Source organism: Sander lucioperca, chromosome 20 (genome assembly GCF_008315115.2).
Source record: "Sander lucioperca isolate FBNREF2018 chromosome 20, SLUC_FBN_1.2, whole genome shotgun sequence".
Lineage (NCBI taxonomy): Eukaryota > Metazoa > Chordata > Actinopteri > Perciformes > Percidae > Sander > Sander lucioperca.
In genome coordinates this window covers 25,230,850-25,254,256 of record NC_050192.1, presented here as the reverse complement: position 1 = coordinate 25,254,256, position 23,407 = coordinate 25,230,850, and the positions used below count along the sequence as shown (strand labels likewise).

Genomic DNA, 23,407 nt, shown 5'->3' with positions numbered 1-23,407 from the left:
CACCCTTCGGAGGCCACACACACATTGTGACCTCTCAATCTTGTCTCAAGTCATTTAGGTCAGGGCCACTGACAGCCAATCACATCACTCTGCTCTGCTGTCCATGTTCAGGACACACTCACGCCATCAGTTTCACGCCGGGTTTCTACATTTACAGGGCCGTAACCACCTATTTAACATTGGGGGGGGTTACCATTTTTAATGTAGGGCTTCTGTGACCTAGTCTATATCGACAATGGTTCATTTACGGGACAGTTCTTTCTTTTATTTGCTTTTAAAGCCCTGAATGGTCTTGCCCTGCCCTACCTCTCTGAGCTTCTACGCCCTTATATACCCACTCGCTCTCTCAGGTCAGAGGATCAGCTGCTCCTGAGTGTGCCTAAAACTAAGCGGAAGCTCAGAGGGGACCGTGCCTTTGCTGTGTCGGCTCCTAAATTATGGAATGATCTGCCTCTGCACGTTAAACAGGCCTCTTCTCTGTTTTTAAATCCCATCTTAAAACCCATCTTTTCTCTGTGGTCTTTGACACCTAGTAAGATGTCGACTTTATTTACTTCATTTAGTTATTTATTTTGATTGCTTTTCATTGCGCAGCTATTATTTTTACTCATGTTTTATGTTTTTTAATTTTATAGTTTTATTTGATATGTAATTTTGCACCTCATGTGAGCTGTTATGTCTTTTATTTATGATGTCTTATTTATTCTTCTGTACATCACTTTGGTCAACTTTGGTTGTTTTAAAGCGCTTAACAAATAAAGTTGGATTGGATGTCTCTCACTTACCGCTTTCTTTGAGTTAACTTAGTCTCGCATTTACCATGATTTGTAAAATCATGCCAAGCATACTAACAATTATTTTAATAGCTTAGTATTCTATGCACTAAAAAGGTATGTATAATGGCTTTAGGCCGTCCACACGTTGTAGTATAGTACCCAGTTTAATGTGCAAATGCAACTTAATTTTCTACAATACGTAGTAGGGGGTCCCTGCTTCGTCTCTCCCTCAGGGGTCCTTGGCTTAAAAAACGTTTAAGACCCCTGCCTTAGCATATACAATCTGGTCAAGATTCATTTAGTCAAAGTTTACATGTAAAGAAATCAATACAATCAAGCACAAGGGAAGTTTAACTTGATTAAATGCAGATGGTCTAATGTGATTTCATTCAAAGGTTGCATTGTAAAAGAATCAGTATAATCAAATACAAAGGAAGTTTATCCTGATTATATGACATGCGTTTGGTCAAATGCAATTTCATTACAGCACGATCAAAGACAACTTTCCTCACTTTTCATGAATTTTATGACATACTAGACTTTTTATGTAATTTATGAGACTTCTTTATGACCTGTTATAGTATGCCTAATTTTTTAAATTTTTTTATACTTTTTATGACATACTATACTATGCCTTTTTATGAATTTCTATGAGTTTTTATACCATACTATACTATGATTTTGTATGACTTTATTAACATACTATAATGTCATGGTATGGCCTGGCCACCTCCTCAGTCCCTGTGTCTCTTCTGTGTCTATGTTTCCCCTTAGTGTGTGTGTGTGTGTGTGTGTGTGTGTGTGTGTGTGTGTTTGTTTGTTTGTTTGTTTTCCTCTCCGTTTCCTAATCAGATCACCTGAAGTTTCCAACTCACCTGAAGCAGATCAGCCACTAATCATCATACTATACTATGGCTTTTTTATCACGTTTTCGACATACTATACTATGGCTTTTTTTCGACATACTATACTATGGCTTTTTCATCACTTTTTTCGACATACTGTACAATGGCTTTTTCATCACTTTTTTCGACATACTATACTATGACTTTTTTTATCACTGTTTTCGACATATTATGCAATGATTTTTTTCGACATACGACACTATGGCTTTTTTATCACTTTTTCCTACATACTATACTATGGCTTTCTTGGACATACTTTTTTCAACATACTATGCTATAACTTTTTTCTCTTTTTTCGACATACTATACTATGACTTTTTTCGACATGCTATACTATGGCTTTTTTATGATTTTTTTCGACATACTATACTATATCTTTTTATGGTTTTTTTCGACATACTATACTATGGCTTTTTATCACTTTTTTCAACATACTATACTATGGCTTTTTTATGATTTTATTCGACATACTATACTATAGCTTTTTAATTACTTTTTTCGACATGCTATACTATGGCTTTTTTATAATTCGTTTCGACATACTATACTATGGCTTTTTCATCACTTTTTTCGACATACTATACTATGGCTTTTTTCGACATACTAAACTATTGCTTTTTTTCTTTTTTCGACATGCTACACTATGGCTTTTTTTCTTTTTTCGACATACTATACTGTGACTTTTTTCGACATGCAATACTATGGCTTGTTTATAAAAAAATTTGACATACTGTACTATGGCTTTTTAATCACTTTTTTCGACATTCTATGACTATATCTCTTTTCGACATGCTATACTATGTCTTTTTTATAATTTGTTTTGGCTTTTTATCACTTTTGTCGACATACTATACTATGGCTTTTTTATAACTTTTGACATACTATACTATGACGTTTTTCGACATACTATACTATGTCTTTTTTATAACTTTTTTTTCGACATACTATACTATGACATTTTTTCGACATACTATACTACGTCTTTTTATAATTTTTTTCGACATACTATCCTATGGCTTTTTTATAACTATTTTGACATACTATACTATGTCTTTTTTGTAATTATTTTCGACATACTATACTGTGGCTTTTATTATTACTGTTTTTGATATACTATACTATGTCTTTTTTATCATTTTTTTCGACATACTATACAATGGCTTTTTTTCTCTTTTTTCGACATACTATACTATGACTTTTTTTCAACACGCTATACTATGGTTTTTTTATGATTTTTTTCGACATACTATACTATGTCGTTTTATAATTTGTTTTGACATACTATACTATGGCTTTTTTATCACTTTTTTCGACATATTATACTGTGGCTTTTTTCGACATACTATACTATTGCTTTTTTTCTTTTTTCGACATGCTACACTATGGCTTTTTTTCTTTTTTCGACATGCTACACTATGGCTTTTTTTGCTTTTTTCGACAGACTATACTGTGTCACTATACTGTGTCACTGTGTCACTTTTTTCAATAAACTATAACTATATCTTTTTTCGACATGCTAAACTATGTCTTTTTTATAATTTGTTTTGACATACTATACTATGACTTTTTTCGACATGCTATACTATGGCTTTTTTATGATTTTTTTCGACATAAAATACTATATCTTTTTATGCTTTTTTTCGACATACTATACTATGGCTTTTTATCACTTTTTTCAACATACTATACTATGGCTTTTTTATGATTTTATTCGACATACTATACTATAGCTTTTTAATTACTTTTTTCGACATGCTATACTATGGCTTTTTTATAATTCGTTTCGACATACTATACTATGGCTTTTTTATCACTTTTTTCGACATACTATACTGTGGCTTTTTTCGACATACTATACTATTGCTTTTTTTCTTTTTTCGACATGCTACACTATGGCTTTTTTTCTTTTTTCGACATGCTACACTATGGCTTTTTTTGCTTTTTTCGACATACTATACTGTGACTTTTTTCGACATGCAATACTATGGCTTTTTTATAAAAAAAATTTGACATACTGTACTATGGCTTTTTAATCACTTTTTTCGACATTCTATAACTATATCTTTTTTCGACATGCTATACTATGTCTTTTTTATAATTTGTTTTGGCTTTTTATCACTTTTGTCGACATACTATACTATGGCTTTATTATAACTTTTTTGACATACTATACTATGACATTTTTCGACATACTATACTATGTCTTTTTTATAACTTTTTTTTTGATATACTATACTATGGCATTTTTTATCGCTTTTTTCACACACTATACTATGACTTTTTTCGACATACTATACTATGGCTTTTTTATCGCTTTTTTCGACATACTATACTATGGCTATTTAATGATTTTTTTCGACATACTATACTATGTCTTTTTATAACTTTTTTTTCGACATACTATACTACGTCTTTTTATAATTCTTTTCGACATACTATCCTATGGCTTTTATTATTACTGTTTTTGACATACTATACAATGGCTTTTTTTCTCTTTTTTCGACATACTATACTATGACTTTTTTTCAACATGCTATACTATGTCTTTTTTATAATTTGTTTTGGCTTTTTATCACTTTTGTCGACATACTATACTATGGCTTTTTTATAACTTTTTTGACATACTATACTATGACGTTTTTCGACATACTATACTATGTCTTTTTTATAACTTTTTTTTTGATATACTATACTATGGCATTTTTTATCGCTTTTTTCACACACTATACTATGACTTTTTTCGACGTACTATACTATGGCTTTTTTATCGCTTTTTTCGACATACTATACTATGTCTTTTTATAACTTTTTTTTCGACATACTATACTACGTCTTTTTATAATTCTTTTCGACATACTATACTATGTCTTTTTTATAACTTTTTTTTTAATATACTATACTATGGCATTTTTTATCGCTTTTTTCACACACTATACTATGACTTTTTTCGACATACTATACTATGACATTTTTTCGACATACTATACTACGTCTTTTTATAATTTTTTTCGACATACTATCCTATGGCTTTTTTATAACTATTTTGACATACTATACTATGTCTTTTTTATAATTTTTTTTCGACATACTATACTGTGGCTTTTATTATTACTGTTTTTGACATACTATACTATGTCTTTTTTATAATTTGTTTTGGCTTTTTATCACTTTTGTCGACATACTATACTATGGCTTTTTTATAACTTTTTTGACATACTATACTATGACATTTTTTCGACATACTATACTACGTCTTTTTATAATTTTTTTCGACATACTATCCTATGGCTTTTTTATAACTATTTTGACATACTATACTATGTCTTTTTTATAATTTTTTTTCGACATACTATACTGTGGCTTTTATTATTACTGTTTTTGACATACTGTACAATGGCTTTTTTTTCTCTTTTTTCGACATACTATACTATGACTTTTTTTCAACATGCTATACTATGGTTTTTTTATGATTTTTTTCGACATACTATACTATGTCGTTTTATAATTTGTTTTGACATACTATACTATGTCTTTTTTATCACTTTTTTCAATAAACTATAACTATATCTTTTTTCGACATAAAATACTATGTCTTTTTTATAATTTGTTTTGACATACTGTACTATGACTTTTTTCGACATGCTATACTATGGCTTTTTTATGATTTTTTTCGACATAAAATACTATATCTTTTTATGCTTTTTTTCGACATACTATACTATGGCTTTTTATCACTTTTTTCAACATACTATACTATGGCTTTTTTATGATTTTATTCAACATACTATACTATAGCTTTTTAATTACTTTTTTCGACATGCTATACTATGGCTTGTTTATAATTCGTTTCGACATACTATACTATGGCTTTTTTATAACTTTTTTGACACACTATACTATGACTTTTTCGACATACTATACTATGACTTTTTTTCAACATGCTATACTATGGCTTTTTTATGATTTTTTTCGACATACTATACTATGGCTTTTTTATAACTTTTTTGACACACTACTATTACTTTTTTTGACATACTATACTATGTCTTTTTTATCATTTTTTTCGACATACTATACAATGGCTTTTTCTCTTTTTTTGACATACTATACTATGGCTTTTTTATAACTTTTTTGACACACTATACCATGACTTTTTTCGACATAGTATACTATGACTTTTTTCGACATACTATACAATGACTTTTATTGACATACTATACTATGACTTTTTTCGACATGCTATACTATGGCTTTTTTATCGCTTTTTTCGACATACTGTACGATGTCTTTTTATAATTCTTTTCGACATACTATACTAATGCTTTTTAATCACTTTTTTTGATTTGCTATACTATTGCTTTTTTATAACTTTTTTTTGACATACTATACTATGGCTTTTTTTCTCTTTTTTCGACTTGCTATACTGTGGCTTTCTTATCACTGTTTTCGACATACTATATAATATGGCTTTTTTTCTATTTTTTTGACATACTTATACTATGACTTTTTTCGACATACTATACTATGGCTTTTTTATCACCTTTTTCAACATACTATACTATGGCTTTTTTATCATTTTCTTCGACATACTATACTATTTCTTTATTCGACATACTATACTAAGGCTTTTTTATCACTGTTTTCGACATACTACCTAATATGGCTTTTTTTTCTCTTTTTTCGACATACCATACCATGGCTTTTTTATAACTTTTTTGACACACTATACTATGACTTTTTTCGACATACTATACTATGGCTTTTTTCGACATACTATACTATGGCTTTTCTTTCTCTTTTTTTGACATACTATCCTATGGCTTTTTTATAACTTTTTTGACACACTATACTATGACTCTTTTCGACATACTATACTATGACTTTTTTTCAACATGCTATACTATGGCTTTTTTATGATTTTTTTCGACATACTATACTATGTCGTTATATAATTTGTTTTGACATACTATACTATGTCTTTTTTATCACTTTTTTCGATAAACTATACTATGGCTTTTTATAACTTTTTTGACATACTATACTATGACTTTTTTCGACATATTATACTATGGCTTTTTAATCACTTTTTTCGACATTCTATAACTATATCTTTTTTCGACATACTATACTATGTCTTTTTTATAATTTGTTTTGACATACTATACTATGGCTTTTTTATCACTTGTCGACATACGGCATTTTTTCTCTTTTTTCGACATACTATACTATGACTTTTTTCGACATACTATACTATGTCTTTTTTATAACTTTTTTTCGACATACTATACTATGGCTTTTTTATAACTTTTTTGACACACTATACTATGACTTTTTTCAACATACTATACTATGTCTTTTTTATAACTTTTTTTCGACATACTATACTATGGCTTTTTTATAACTTTTTTGACACACTATACTATGACTTTTTTCGACATACTATACTATGTCTTTTTTATAACTTTTTTTCGACATACTATACTATGGCTTTTTTATAACTTTTTTGACACACTATACTATGACTTTTTTCAACATACTATACTATGACTTTTTTTCATCATCCATCCATCCATCCATCTTCTTCCGCTTATCCGGTAACGGGTCGCGGGGGTAGCAGCTCCAGCAGGGGACCCCAAACTTCCCTTTCCCGAGCCACATTAACCAGCTCCGACTGGGGGATCCCGAGGCGTTCCCAGGCCAGGTTGGAGATATAATCCCTCCACCTAGTCCTGGGTCTTCCCCGAGGCCTCCTCCCAGCTGGACGTGCCTGGAACACCTCCCTAGGGAGGCGCCCAGGGGGCATCCTTACCAGATGCCCGAACCACCTCAACTGGCTCCTTTCGACGCGAAGGAGCAGCGGCTCTACTCCGAGCTCCTCACGGATGACTGAGCTTCTCACCCTATCTCTAAGGGAGACGCCAGCCACCCTCGTGAGGAAACCCATTTCGGCCGCTTGTACCCTGGATCTGGATGACTTTTTTTCAACATGCTATACTATGGCTTTTTTATGATTTTTTTCGACATACTATACTATGCCTTTTTTTCTCTTTTTTTGACATACTATACTATGGCTTTTTTATAACTTTTTTGACACACTATACCATGACTTTTTTCGACATAGTATACTATGACTTTTTTCGACATGCTATACTATGGCTTTTTTATCGCTTTTTTCGACATACTGCACGATGTCTTTTTATAATACTTTTCGACCTACTATACTAATGCTTTTGAATCACTTTTTTTTGACATACTATACTATGGCTTTTTTTCTCTTTTATCGACTTGCTATACTGTGGCTATTTTATAATTTTTTTCCACATACTATACTATGGCTTTCTTATCACTGTTTTCGACATACTACATAATATGGCTTTTTTTCTATTTTTTTGACATACTTATACTATCGCTTTTTTTGACATACTATACTATGGCTTTTTTATCACCTTTTTCGACATGCTATACTATGGCTTTCTTATCACTGTTTTCGACATACTACATAATATGGCTTTTTATCTATTTTTTTTGACATACTTATACTATGGCTTTTTTCGACATACTATACTATGGCTTTTTTATCACCTTTTTGACATAGTATACTATGGCTTTTTTATCATTTTCTTCGACATACTATACTATTTCTTTATTCGACATACTATACTATGGCTTTTTTATCACTGTTTTCGACATACTACATAATATGGCTTTTTTTCTCTTTTTTTGACATACTATACTATGGCTTTTTTTGACATACTATACTATGGGTTTTTTTTTCTCTTTTTTCGACATACTATTCCATGGCTTTTTTATAACTTTTTTGACACACTATACTATGACTTTTTTTCATCATGCTATACTATGGCTTTTGTATGATTTTTTTCGACATACTATACTATGTCTTTTTTATCACTTTTTTCGATAAACTATACTATGGCTTTTTATAACTTTTTTGACATACTATACTATGACTTTTTTCGACATATTATACTATGGCTTTTTAATCACTTTTTTCGACATTCTATAACTATATCTTTTTTCGACATGCTATACTATGTCTTTTTTATAATTTGTTTTGACATACTATACTGTGGCTTTTTTATCACTTTTGTCGACATACTATACTATGGCTTTTTTATTACTTTTTTGACATACTATACTATGACTTTTTTTCAACATACTATACTATGGCTTTTTTATAACTTTTTTGACACACTATACTATGACTTTCTTTCAACATGCTATACTATGGCTTTTTTATGATTTTTTTCGACATACTATACTATGTCTTTTTTATCACTTTTTTCGATAAACTATACTATGGCTTTTTATAACTTTTTTGACATACTATACTATGACTTTTGTCGACATATTATACTATGGCTTTTTAATCACTTTTTTCGACATTCTATAACTATATCTTTTTTCGACATGCTATACTATGTCTTTTTTATAATTTGTTTTGACATACTATACTGTGGCTTTTTTATCACTTTTGTCGACATACTATACTATGGCTTTTTTATAACTTTTTTGAAATACTATACTATGACTTTTTTCGACATACTATACTATGTCTTTTTTATAACTTTTTTTCGACATACTATACAATGGCTTTTTTTCCTTTTTTCAACATACTATACTATGACTTTTGTTCAACATGCTATACTATGGTTTTTTATGATTTTTTTTCGACATACTATACTATGTCGTTTTATAATTTGTTTTGACATACTATACTATGTCTTTTTTATCACTTTTTTCGATAAACTATACTATGGCTTTTTATAACTTTTTTTACTTACTATACTATGACTTTTTTCGACATATTATACTATGGCTTTTTAATCACTTTTTTCGACATTCTATAACTATATCTTTTTCGACATGCTATACTATGTCTTTTTTATAATTTGTTTTGACATACTATACTGTGGCTTTTTTATCACTTTTGTCGACATACTATACTATGGCTTTTTTATTACTTTTTTGACATACTATACTATGACTTTTTTTCAACATACTATACTATGGCTTTTTTATAACTTTTTTGACACACTATACTATGACTTTTTTTCAACATGCTATACTATGGCTTTTTTATGATTTTTTTCGACATACTATACTATGTCTTTTTTATCACTTTTTTCGATAAACTATACTATGGCTTTTTATAACTTTTTTGACATACTATACTATGACTTTTGTCGACATATTATACTATGGCTTTTTAATCACTTTTTTCGACATTCTATAACTATATCTTTTTTCGACATGCTATACTATGTCTTTTTTATAATTTGTTTTGACATACTATACTGTGGCTTTTTTATCACTTTTGTCGACATACTATACTATGGCTTTTTTATAACTTTTTTGACATACTATACTATGACTTTTTTCGACATACTATACTATGTCTTTTTTATAACTTTTTTTCGACATACTATACAATGGCTTTTTTTCCTTTTTTCCACACACTATACTATGACTTTTTTTCAACATGCTATACTATGGTTTTTTATGATTTTTTTCGAAATACTATACTATGTCGTTTTATAATTTGTTTTGACATACTATACTATGTCTTTTTTATCACTTTTTTCGATAAACTATACTATGGCTTTTTATAACTTTTTTGACATACTATACTATGACTTTTTTCGACATATTATACTATGGATTTTTAATCACTTTTTTCGACATTCTATAACTATATCTTTTTTCGACATGCTATACTATGTCTTTTTTATAATTTGTTTTGACATACTATACTGTGGCTTTTTTATCACTTTTGTCGACATACTATACTATGGCTTTTTTATAACTTTTTTGACACACTATAGTATGACTTTTTTCAACATACTATACTATGTCTTTTTTATAACATTTTTTCGACATACTATACTATGGCTTTCTTATCACTTTTTTCGATATACTATACTATGGTATTTTTTCTCTTTTTTCGACATACTATACTATGGCTCTTTTATAACTTTTTTGACACACTATACTATGACTTTTGTCAACATACTATACTATGGCTTTTTTATAACTTTTTTGACACACTATACTATGACTTTTTTTCAACATGCTATACTATGGCTTTTTTATGATTTTTTTCGACATACTATACTATGTCTTTTTTATCACTTTTTTCGATAAACTATACTATGGCTTTTTATAACTTTTTTGACATACTATACTATGACTTTTGTCGACATATTGTACTATGGCTTTTTAATCACTTTTTTCGACATTCTATAACTATATCTTTTTTCGACATGCTATACTATGTCTTTTTTATAATTTGTTTTAAAATACTATACTGTGGCTTTTTTATCACTTTTGTCGACATACTATACTATGGCTTTTTTATAATTTTTTGACACACTATACTATTACTTTTTTCGACATACTATACTATGTGCTTTTTATAACTTTTTTTCAACATGCTATACTATGGCTTTTTTATGATTTTTTTCGACATACTATACTATGTCGATTTATTTATTTATAATTTGTTAAGACCTTTTTTCGATATACTATACTATGGCTTTTTTGTCACTGTTTTCGACATACCTTACTATGTCTTTTTTCAACATACTATAATGGCTTTTTTTCTCTTTTTTCGACTTGCTATACTGTGGCTTTTTATAATTTTTTTCGACATACTATATTGTGGATTGTTTTATCACTGTTTTCGACATACTATACTATGTCTTTTTTTTATCATTTTTATCGACATACTATACTATGGCTTTTTTTCTCTTTTTTCGAAATACTATACAATGGCTTTTTTATAACTTTTTTGACACAATATACTATGTCTTTTTTCGACATACTATACTATGGTTTTTTTTCCGCTTTTTTAGACATACTATACTATGAAATTTTTTCGAAATACTATACTACGTCTTTTTATAATTTTTTTTCGACATACTACATACTATGGCTTTTTTTCTCTTTTTTTGATATACTATACTATGACTTTTTTCGACATACTATACTATGGCTTTTTTATCACTTTTTTCCACATACTATAGTATGGCTTTTTTATAACTATTTTGACATACTATACTATGTCTTTTTTATAATTTTTTTCGAAATACTATAGTATGGCTTTTTAAAAAAAACAATTGACATACTATACTATGGCTTTTTTCATCAATTTTTTCGACACACTATACTATTTATTTTTTCGACATACTATACTATGTCTTTTTTATCATTTTTTTTCGACATACTATACTATGTCTTTTTTATCATTTTTTTCGACATACTATACTATGGCTTTTTTCGACATGCTATACTATGGCTTTTTTTCTCTTTTTTCGAAATACTATACAATGGCTTTTTTATAACTTTTTTGACACACTATACTATGTCTTTCTTCGACATACTATACTATGGCTTTTTTATGATTTTTTTCGACATACTATACTATGTCGTTTTATAATTTGTTTTGACATACTATACTATGGCATTTTTATAACTTTTGTCGACATACTATACTATGGCTTTTTTATAACTTTTTTGACATACTATACTATGACTTTTTTCGACATACTATACTATGTGCTTTTTATAACTTTTTTTCGACATACTATACTATGGCTTTTTTATAATTTTTTGACACACTATACTATTACTTTTTTCGACATACTATACTATGACTTTTTTTCAACATGCTATACTATGGCTTTTTTATGATTTTTTTCGACATACTATACTATGTCGTTTTATTTATTTATAATTTGTTAAGACCTTTTTTCGATATACTATACTATGGCTTTTTTGTCACTGTTTTCGACATACCTTACTATGTCTTTTTTCGACATACTATAATGGCTTTTTTTCTCTTTTTTCGACTTGCTATACTGTGGCTTTTTTATAATTTTTTTCGACATACTATATTGTGGATTTTTTTATCACTGTTTTCGACATACTATACTATGGCTTTTTTTCTCTTTTTTCGAAATACTATACAATGGCTTTTTTATAACTTTTTTGACACAATATACTATGTCTTTTTTCGACATACTATACTATGGTTTTTTTTCCGCTTTTTTAGACATACTATACTATGAAATTTTTTCGAAATACTATACTACGTCTTTTTATAATTTTTTTTCGACATACTACATACTATGGCTTTTTTTCTCTTTTTTTGATATACTATACTATGACTTTTTTCGACATACTATACTATGGCTTTTTTATCACTTTTTTCCACATACTATAGTATGGCTTTTTTATAACTATTTTGACATACTATACTATGTCTTTTTTATAATTTTTTTCGAAATACTATAGTATGGCTTTTTAAAAAAAACAATTGACATACTATACTATGGCTTTTTGCATCAATTTTTTCGACATACTATACTATTTATTTTTTCGACATACTATACTATGTCTTTTTTATCATTTTTTTTCGACATACTATACTATGGCTTTTTTCTCTTTTTTCGACATACTATACTATGTCTTTTTTATGATTTTTTTTCGACATACAATACTATGTCTTTTTTATCATTTTTTTCGACATACTATACTATGGCTTTTTTCGACATGCTATACTATGTCTTTTTTATATTTTCTTTCGACATACTATACTATGGATTTTTTTGTCTTTTTTAGACATACTATACTATGTCTTTTTTATCATTTTTTTCGACATACTATACTATGTCTTTTTTATCATTTTTTTCGACATACTATACTATGGCTTTTATCGACATGCTATACTATGTCTTTTTTATATTTTTTTTCGACATACTATACTATTTCTTTTTTCAACATACTACATACTATGGCTTTTTTTCTCTTTTTTCGACATACTATACTATGGCTTTTTTCTCTTTTTTCGACATACTATATTATGGCTTTTTTATAATTTTTTTCGACATACTATACTATTTATTTTTTTGACATACTATACTATGTCTTTTTTATCATTTTTTTCGACATACTATACTATGGCTTTTTTTCTCTTTTTTCGACATACTATACTATGTCTTTTTTATCATTTTTTTCGACATACTATACAATGGCTTTTGTCGACATGCTATACTATGGATTTTTTTGTCTTTTTTCGACATACTATACTATGACATTTTTTCGACATACTATACTATGGCTATTTTATGATTTTTTTCGACATTCTATACTATGTATTTTTTATCATTTTTTTTGACATACTATACAATGGCTTTTTTTCTCTTTTTTTGACTTACTATACTATGGCTTTTTTATAACTTTTTTGACACACTATACTGTGACTTTTTTCAACATACTATACTATGACTTTTTTTCGACATACTATACTATGTCATTTTATAATTTGTTTTGACATACTATACTATGGCTTTTTTATCACTTTTGTCGACATACTATACTATGGCTTTTTTCTAACTTTTTTGACATACTATACTATGACTTTTTTCTACATACTACACTATGTCCTTTTTATAACTTTTTTTCGATATACTATACTATGGCTTTTTTATAACTTTTTTGACACACTATACTATGACTTTTTTCGACATAATATACTATGACTTTTTTTCAACATGCTATACTATGGGTTTTTTATGATTTTTTTCGACATACTATACTATGTCGTTTTATAATTTGTTACGACCTTTTTTCGATAAAATATACTATGGCTTTTTTGTCACTGTTTTCGACATACTGTACTATGTCTTTTTTCGACATACTATAATGGCTTTTTTTCTCTTTTATCGACTTGCTATACTGTGGCTTTTTTATAATTTTTTTCGACATACTATACTGTGGCTTTTTTTATCACTGTTTTCAACATGCTATACTATGGCTTTTTTATCATTTTTTTCGACATACTATACTATGGCTTTTTTATAACTTTTTTGACACACTATACTATGTCTTTCTTCGACATACTATACTATGGCTTTTTTTTCCGCTTTTTTCGACATACTATACAATGACATTATATCATTTTTTTCGACATACTATACTATGTCTTCTTTATAATTTTTTTTGACATACTACACTGTGGCTTTTTTATCACTGTTTTCGACATACTATACTATGTCTGTTTTTATCATTTTTATCGACATACTATACTATGGCTTTTTTTTCTCTTTTTTTGACATACTATACCATGGATTTTTTCTAACTATTTTGACATACTATACTATGTATTTTTTTATAATTTTTTTCAACATACTATAATATGGCTTTTTTTTTTGAAAAATGGACATTCTATACTATGGCTTTTTTTATCACTTTTTTCGACATACTATACTATAGCTTTTTTATAATTCTTTTCGACATACTATATTATTTCTTTTTTCGACATACTATACTATGGCTTTTGTTCTGTTTTTTTGACATACTATACTATGGCTTTTTTTCTCTTTTTTCGAAATACTATACTATGGCTTTTTTATAACTTTTTTGACACACTATACTATGTCTTTCTTCGACATACTATACTATGGCTTTTTTTTCGCTTTTTTCGACATACTATACTATAGCTTTTTTATAATTCTTTTCGACATATTATATTATTTCTTTTTTCGACATACTATACTATGGCTTTTTTCAACATACTATTCTATGGCTTTTTTTTCTCTTTTTTCGACTTGCTATACTGTGGCTTTTTTATAATTTTTTTCGACATACTATACTGTGGCTTTTTTTATCACTGTTTTCAACATACTATACTATGGCTTTTTTATCACTGCTTTCGACATACTATATTATGGCTTTTGTTCTGTTTTTTTGACATACTATAATATGGCTTTTTTTCTCTTTTTTCGAAATACTATACTATGGCTTTTTTATAACTTTTTTGACACACTATACTATGTCTTTCTTCGACATACTATACTATGGCTTTTTATTCGCTTTTTTCGACATACTATACTATGACATTATATCATTTTTTTCGACACACTATACTATGTCTTTCTTCGACATACTATACTATGGCTTTTTTTTCCGCTTTTTTCGACATACTATACAATGACATTATATCATTTTTTTCGACATACTATACTATGTCTTCTTTATAATTTTTTTTGACATACTACACTGTGGCTTTTTTATCACTGTTTTCGACATACTATACTATGTCTGTTTTTATCATTTTTATCGACATACTATACTATGGCTTTTTTTTCTCTTTTTTTGACATACTATACCATGGATTTTTTCTAACTATTTTGACATACTATACTATGTATTTTTTTATAATTTTTTTCAACATACTATAATATGGCTTTTTTTTTTGAAAAATGGACATTCTATACTATGGCTTTTTTTATCACTTTTTTCGACATACTATACTATAGCTTTTTTATAATTCTTTTCGACATACTATATTATTTCTTTTTTCGACATACTATACTATGGCTTTTGTTCTGTTTTTTTGACATACTATACTATGGCTTTTTTTCTCTTTTTTCGAAATACTATACTATGGCTTTTTTATAACTTTTTTGACACACTATACTATGTCTTTCTTCGACATACTATACTATGGCTTTTTTTTTCGCTTTTTTCGACATACTATACTATAGCTTTTTTATAATTCTTTTCGACATATTATATTATTTCTTTTTTCGACATACTATACTATGGCTTTTTTCAACATACTATTCTATGGCTTTTTTTTCTCTTTTTTCGACTTGCTATACTGTGGCTTTTTTATAATTTTTTTCGACATACTATACTGTGGCTTTTTTTATCACTGTTTTCAACATACTATACTATGGCTTTTTTATCACTGCTTTCGACATACTATATTATGGCTTTTGTTCTGTTTTTTTGACATACTATAATATGGCTTTTTTTCTCTTTTTTCGAAATACTATACTATGGCTTTTTTATAACTTTTTTGACACACTATACTATGTCTTTCTTCGACATACTATACTATGGCTTTTTATTCGCTTTTTTCGACATACTATACTATGACATTATATCATTTTTTTCGACATACTATACTATGGCTTTTTTTTCTCTTTTTTTGACATACTATACCATGGATTTTTTCTAACTATTTTGACATACTATACTATGTATTTTTTATAGTTTTTTTCAACATACTATAATATGGCTTTTTTTTTTTAAAAAATGGACATTCTATACTATGGCTTTTTTAACACTTTTTTCGACATACTATACTATAGCTTTTTTATAATTCTTTTCGACATACTATATTATTTCTTTTTTCGACATACTATACTATGGCTTTTTTATCGTTTTTTTCGACATACTATACTATGGCTTTTTTCTCTTTTTTCGACATACTATACCATGGCTTTTTTATAACTTTTTTGACACACTATACTATGAATTTTGTCGACATACTATACTATGGCTTTTTTATAACTTTTTTGACACACTATAACATGACTTTTTTCGACATACTATACAATGGCTTTTTTATCGCTTTTTTCAACATACTGTTCGATGTCTTATTATAATTCTCTTCGACATACTATACTAATGCTTTTTAATCACTTTTTTCAATCTGCTATACTGTGGCTATTTTATAATTGTTTTCGACATACTATACTATGGCTTTTTAAAAAAAACATTCGAAATATTATAGTATGGCTTTTTTGTCACTTTTTTCCACATACTATAGTATGGCTTTTTTATAACTATTTTGACATACTATACTATGTCTTTTTTATAATTTTTTTCGAAATACTATAGTATGGCTTTTTAAAAAAAACAATTGACATACTATACTATGGCTTTTTTCATCAATTTTTTCGACATACTATACTATGGCTTTTTTCTCTTTTTTCGACATACTATACTATGTCTTTTTTATCATTTTTTTTCGACATACAATACTATGTCTTTTTTATCATTTTTTTCGACATACTATACTATGGCTTTTTTCGACATGCTATACTATGTCTTTTTTATATTTTCTTTCGACATACTGTACTATGGATTTTTTTGTCTTTTTTAGACATACTATACTATGTCTTTTTTATCATTTTTTTCGACATACTATACTATGTCTTTTTTATCATTTTTTTCGAAATACTATACTATGGCTTTTATCGACATGCTATACTATGTCTTTTTTATATTTTTTTTCGACATACTATACTATTTCTTTTTTCAACATACTACATACTATGGCTTTTTTTCTCTTTTTTCGACATACTATACTATGTCTTTTTTATCATTTTTTTCGACATACTATACTATGGCTTTTTTTCTCTTTTTTCGACATACTATACTATGTCTTTTTTATCATTTTTTTCGACATACTATACAATGGCTTTTATCGACATGCTATACTATGGATTTTTTTGTCTTTTTTCGACATACTATACTATGACATTTTTTCGACATACTATACTATGGCTATTTTATGATTTTTTTCGACATTCTATACTATGTCTTTTTTATCATTTTTTTTGACATACTATACAATGGCTTTTTTTCTCTTTTTTTGACATACTATACTATGGCTTTTTTATAACTTTTTTGACACACTATACTGTGACTTTTTTCAACATACTATACTATGACTTTTTTTCGACATACTATACTATGTCGTTTTATAATTTGTTTTGACATACTATACTATGGCTTTCTTATCACTTTTGTCGACATACTATACTATGGCTTTTTTATAACTTTTTTGACACACTATACTATGACTTTTTTCGACATAATATACTATGACTTTTTTTCAACATGCTATACTATGGGTTTTTTATGATTTTTTTCAACATACTATACTATGTCGTTTTATAATTTGTTAAGACCTTTTTTCGATATACTATACTATGGCTTTTTTGTCACTGTTTTCGACATACTGTACTATGTCTTTTTTCGACATACTATAATGGCTTTTTTTCTCTTTTTTCGACTTGCTATACTGTGGCTTTTTTATAATTTTTTTCGACATACTATACTGTGGCTTTTTTTATCACTGTTTTCAACATGCTATACTATGGCTTTTTTATCATTTTTTTCGACATACTATACTATGGCTTTTTTATAACTTTTTTGACACACTATACTATGTCTTTCTTCGACATACTATACTATGGCTTTTTTTTCGCTTTTTTCGACATACTATACTATGACATTATATCATTTTTTTCGACATACTATACTATGTCTTCTTTATAATTTTTTTCGACATACTACACTGTGGCTTTTTTATCACTGTTTTCGACATACTATACTATGTCTGTTTTTATCATTTTTATCGACATACTATACTATGGCTTTTTTTTCTCTTTTTTTGACATACTATACTATGTATTTTTTATAATATTTTTCAACATACTATAATATGGCTTTTTTTTGTTGAAAAATGGACATTCTATACTATGGCTTTTTTTATCACTTTTTTCGACATACTATACTATAGCTTTTTTATAATTCTTTTCGACATACTATATTATTTCTTTTTTCGACATACTATACTATGGCTTTTTTAGCGCTTTTTTCGACTTACTATACTATGGCTTTTTTCGACATACTATTCTATGGCTTTTTTTTCTCTTTTTTCGACATACTATACCATGGCTTTTTTATATCTTTGTTGACACACTATACTATGACTTTTTTCGACATAGTATACAATGGCTTTTTTCGACATACTATACAATGGCTTTTTTATCGCTTTTTTCGACATACTGTACGATGTCTTTTTATAATTCTTTTCGACATACTATACTAATGCTTTTTAATCACTTTTTTCGATTTGCTATACTGTGGCTATTTTATAATTTTTTTCGACATACTATACTATGGCTTTTTAAAAAAAACATTCGAAATATTATACTATGGCTTTTTTATCACTTTTTTCCACATACTATAGTATGGCTTTTTTATAACTATTTTGACATACTATACGATGTCTTTTTTATAATTTTTTTCGACATACTATAGTATGGCTTTTTGAAAAAAACAATTAACATACTATACTTTGGCTTTTTTCATAAATTTTATCGACATACTATACTATAGCTTTTTTATAATTTTTTTCGACATACTATACTATTTATTTTTTCGACATACTATACTATGTCTTTTTTATCATTTTTTTCGACATACTATACTATGTCTTTTTTATCATTTTTTTCGACATACTATACTATGGCTTTTATCGACATGCTATACTATGTCTTTTTTTAATTTTTTTTCGACATACTATACTATGGATTTTTTTGTCTTTTTTCGACATACTATACTATGTCTTTTTTATCATTTTTTTCGACATACTATACTATGTCTTTTTTATCATTTTTTTCGACATACTATACTATGGCTTTTATCGACATGCTATACTATTTCTTTTTTATATTTTTTTTCGACATACTATACTATTTCTTTTTTCAACATACTACATACTATGGCTTTTTTTTCTCTTTTTTCGACATACTATACTATGGCTTTTTTTCTCTTTTTTTGACATACTATACTATGGCTTTTTTCTAACTTTTTTGACATACTATACTATGACTTTTTTCTACATACTACACTATGTTCTTTTTATAACTTTTTTTCGACATACTATGGCTTTTTTATAACTTTTTTGACACACTATACTATGACTTTTTTCGACATACTATACTATGAATTTTTTTCAACATGCTATACTATGGGTTTTTTATGATTTTTTTCGACATACTATACTATGTCGTTTTATAATTTGTTAAGACCTTTTTTCGATATACTATACTATGGCTTTTTTATAACTTTTGTCGACATACTATACTATGGCTTTTTTCTAACTTTTTTGACATACTATACTATGACTTTTTTCTACATACTACACTATGTCCTTTTTATAACTTTTTTTCGACATACTATACTATGGCTTTTTTATAACTTTTTTGACACACTATACTATGACTTTTTTCGACATACTATACTATGACTTTTTTTCAACATGCTATACTATGGGTTTTTTATGATTTTTTTCGACATACTATACTATGTCGTTTTATAATTTGTTAAGACCTTTTTTCGATATACTATACTATGGCTTTTTTGTCACTGTTTTCGACATACTGTACTATGTCTTTTTTCGACATACTATAATGGCTTTTTTTCTCTTTTTTCGACTTGCTATACTGTGGCTTTTTTATAATTTTTTTCGACATACTATACTGTGGCTTTTTTTATCACTGTTTTCAACATGCTATACTATGGCTTTTTTATCATTTTTTTCGACATACTATACTACGGCTTTTTTATCACTGCTTTCGACATACTATATTATGGCTTTTGTTCTGTTTTTTTGACATACTATACTATGGCTTTTTTTCTCTTTTTTCGAAATACTATACTATGGCTTCTTTAAACTTTTTTGACACACTATACTATGTCTTTCTTCGACATACTATACTATGGTTTTTTTTCGCTTTTTTCGACATACTATACTATGTCTTCTTTATAATTTTTTTCGACATACTACACTGTGGCTTTTTTATCACTGTTTTCGACATACTATACTATGTCTGTTTTTATCATTTTTATCGACATACTATACTATGGCTTTTTTTTCTCTTTTTTTGACATACTATACCATGGATTTTTTCTAACTATTTTGACATACTATACTATGTATTTTTTATAATTTTTTTCAACATACTATAATATGGCATTTTTTTTAAAAAATGGACATTCTATACTATGGCTTTTTTTATCACTTTTTTCGACATACTATACTATAGCTTTTTTATAATTCTTTTCGACATACTATATTATTTCTTTTTTCGACATACTATACTATGGCTTTTTTAGCGCTTTTTTCGACATACTATACTATGGCTTTTTTCGACATACTATTCTATGGCTTTTTTTTCTCTTTTTTCGACATACTATACCATGGCTTTTTTATAACTTTTTTGACACACTATACTATGACTTTTTTCGACAAACTATACTATGGCTTTTTTATAACTTTTTTCGACATACTATACTATTTCTTTTTTCAACATACTACATACTATGGCTTTTTTTCTCTTTTTTCGACATACTATACTATGGCTTTTTTTCTCTTTTTTCGACATACTATACTATGGCTTTTTTATAATTTTTTTCGACATACTATACTATTTATTTTTTCGACATACTATACTATGTCTTTTTTATCATTTTTTTTCGACATACTATACTATGGCTTTTTTCTCTTTTTTCGACATACTATACTATGTCTTTTTTATCATTCTTTTCGACATACTATACTATGGCTTTTATCGACATGCTATACTATGTCTTTTTTATATTTTTTTCGACATACTATACTATGGCTTTTTTTAATCTTTTTTCGACATACTATACCATGGCTTTTTTATAACTTTTTTGACACACTATACTATGACTTTTTTCGACAAACTATACTATGGCTTTTTTATAACTTTTTTCGACATACTATACTATTTCTTTTTTCAACATACTACATACTATGGCTTTTTTTCTCTTTTTTCGACATACTATACTATGGCTTTTTTTCTCTTTTTTCGACATACTATACTATGGCTTTTTTATAATTTTTTTCGACATACTATACTATTTATTTTTTCGACATACTATACTATGTCTTTTTTATCATTTTTTTTCGACATACTATACTATGGCTTTTTTCTCTTTTTTCGACATACTATACTATGTCTTTTTTATCATTTTTTTCGACATACTATACTCTGTCTTTTTTATCATTCTTTTCAACATACTATACTATGGCTTTTATCGACATGCTATACTATGTCTTTTTTATATTTTTTTTCGACATACTATACTATGGATTTTTTTGTCTTTTTTTGACATACTATACTATGTCTTTTTTATCATTTTTTTCGACATACTATACTATGTCTTTTTTATCATTTTTTTCGACATACTATACTATGGCTTTTATCGACATGCTATACTATGTCTTTTTTATATTTTTTTTCGACATACTATACTATTTCTTTTTTCAACATACTACATACTATGGCTTTTTTTCACTTTTTTCGACATGCAATACTATGCTTTTTTTCTCTTTTTTCGACATACTATACTAAGGCTTTTTTTTCGCTTTTTTCGACATACTATACTATGACATTTCTTCGACATGCTATACTATGGCTATTTTATGATTTTTTTTTTTAACATACTATACTATGTCTTTTAATAATTTTTTCGAAATACTATACTATGGCTTTTTTATCACTTTTTTGACACACTATACTATGACTTTTTTCGACATACTATACTATGACTTTTTTTCAACATGCTATACTATGGGTTTTTTATGATTTTTTTCGACATACTATACTATGTCGTTTTATAATTTGTTAAGACCTTTTTTCGATATACTATACTATGGCTTTTTTGTCACTGTTTTCGACATACTGTACTATGTCTTTTTTCGACATACTATAATGGCTTTTTTTCTCTTTTTTCGACTTGCTATACTGTGGCTTTTTTATAATTTTTTTCGACATACTATACTGTGGCTTTTTTTATCACTGTTTTCAACATGCTATACTATGGCTTTTTTATCATTTTTTTCGACATACTATACTACGGCTTTTTTATCACTGCTTTCGACATACTATATTATGGCTTTTGTTCTGTTTTTTTGACATACTATACTATGGCTTTTTTTCTCATTTTTCGAAATACTATACTATGGCTTCTTTAAACTTTTTTGACACACTATACTATGTCTTTCTTCGACATACTATACTATGGTTT

At 27.4% G+C, this 23,407-nt stretch overlaps 1 long non-coding RNA gene across 1 annotated transcript; it reads right to left on the bottom strand.

Annotated features, from left to right (window-relative positions):
* Positions 1 to 267: 267 nt before the first annotated feature.
* On the bottom strand, positions 268 to 9,218 carry LOC116054531. Its single transcript, XR_004106082.2, has 3 exons — positions 9,208 to 9,218; positions 2,286 to 2,289; positions 268 to 475 (listed from the first exon to the last, which is right to left on the bottom strand). It is a non-coding gene; the product is annotated as an uncharacterized LOC116054531 (long non-coding RNA).
* Between the last annotated feature and the right edge of the window lie 14,189 nt (positions 9,219 to 23,407).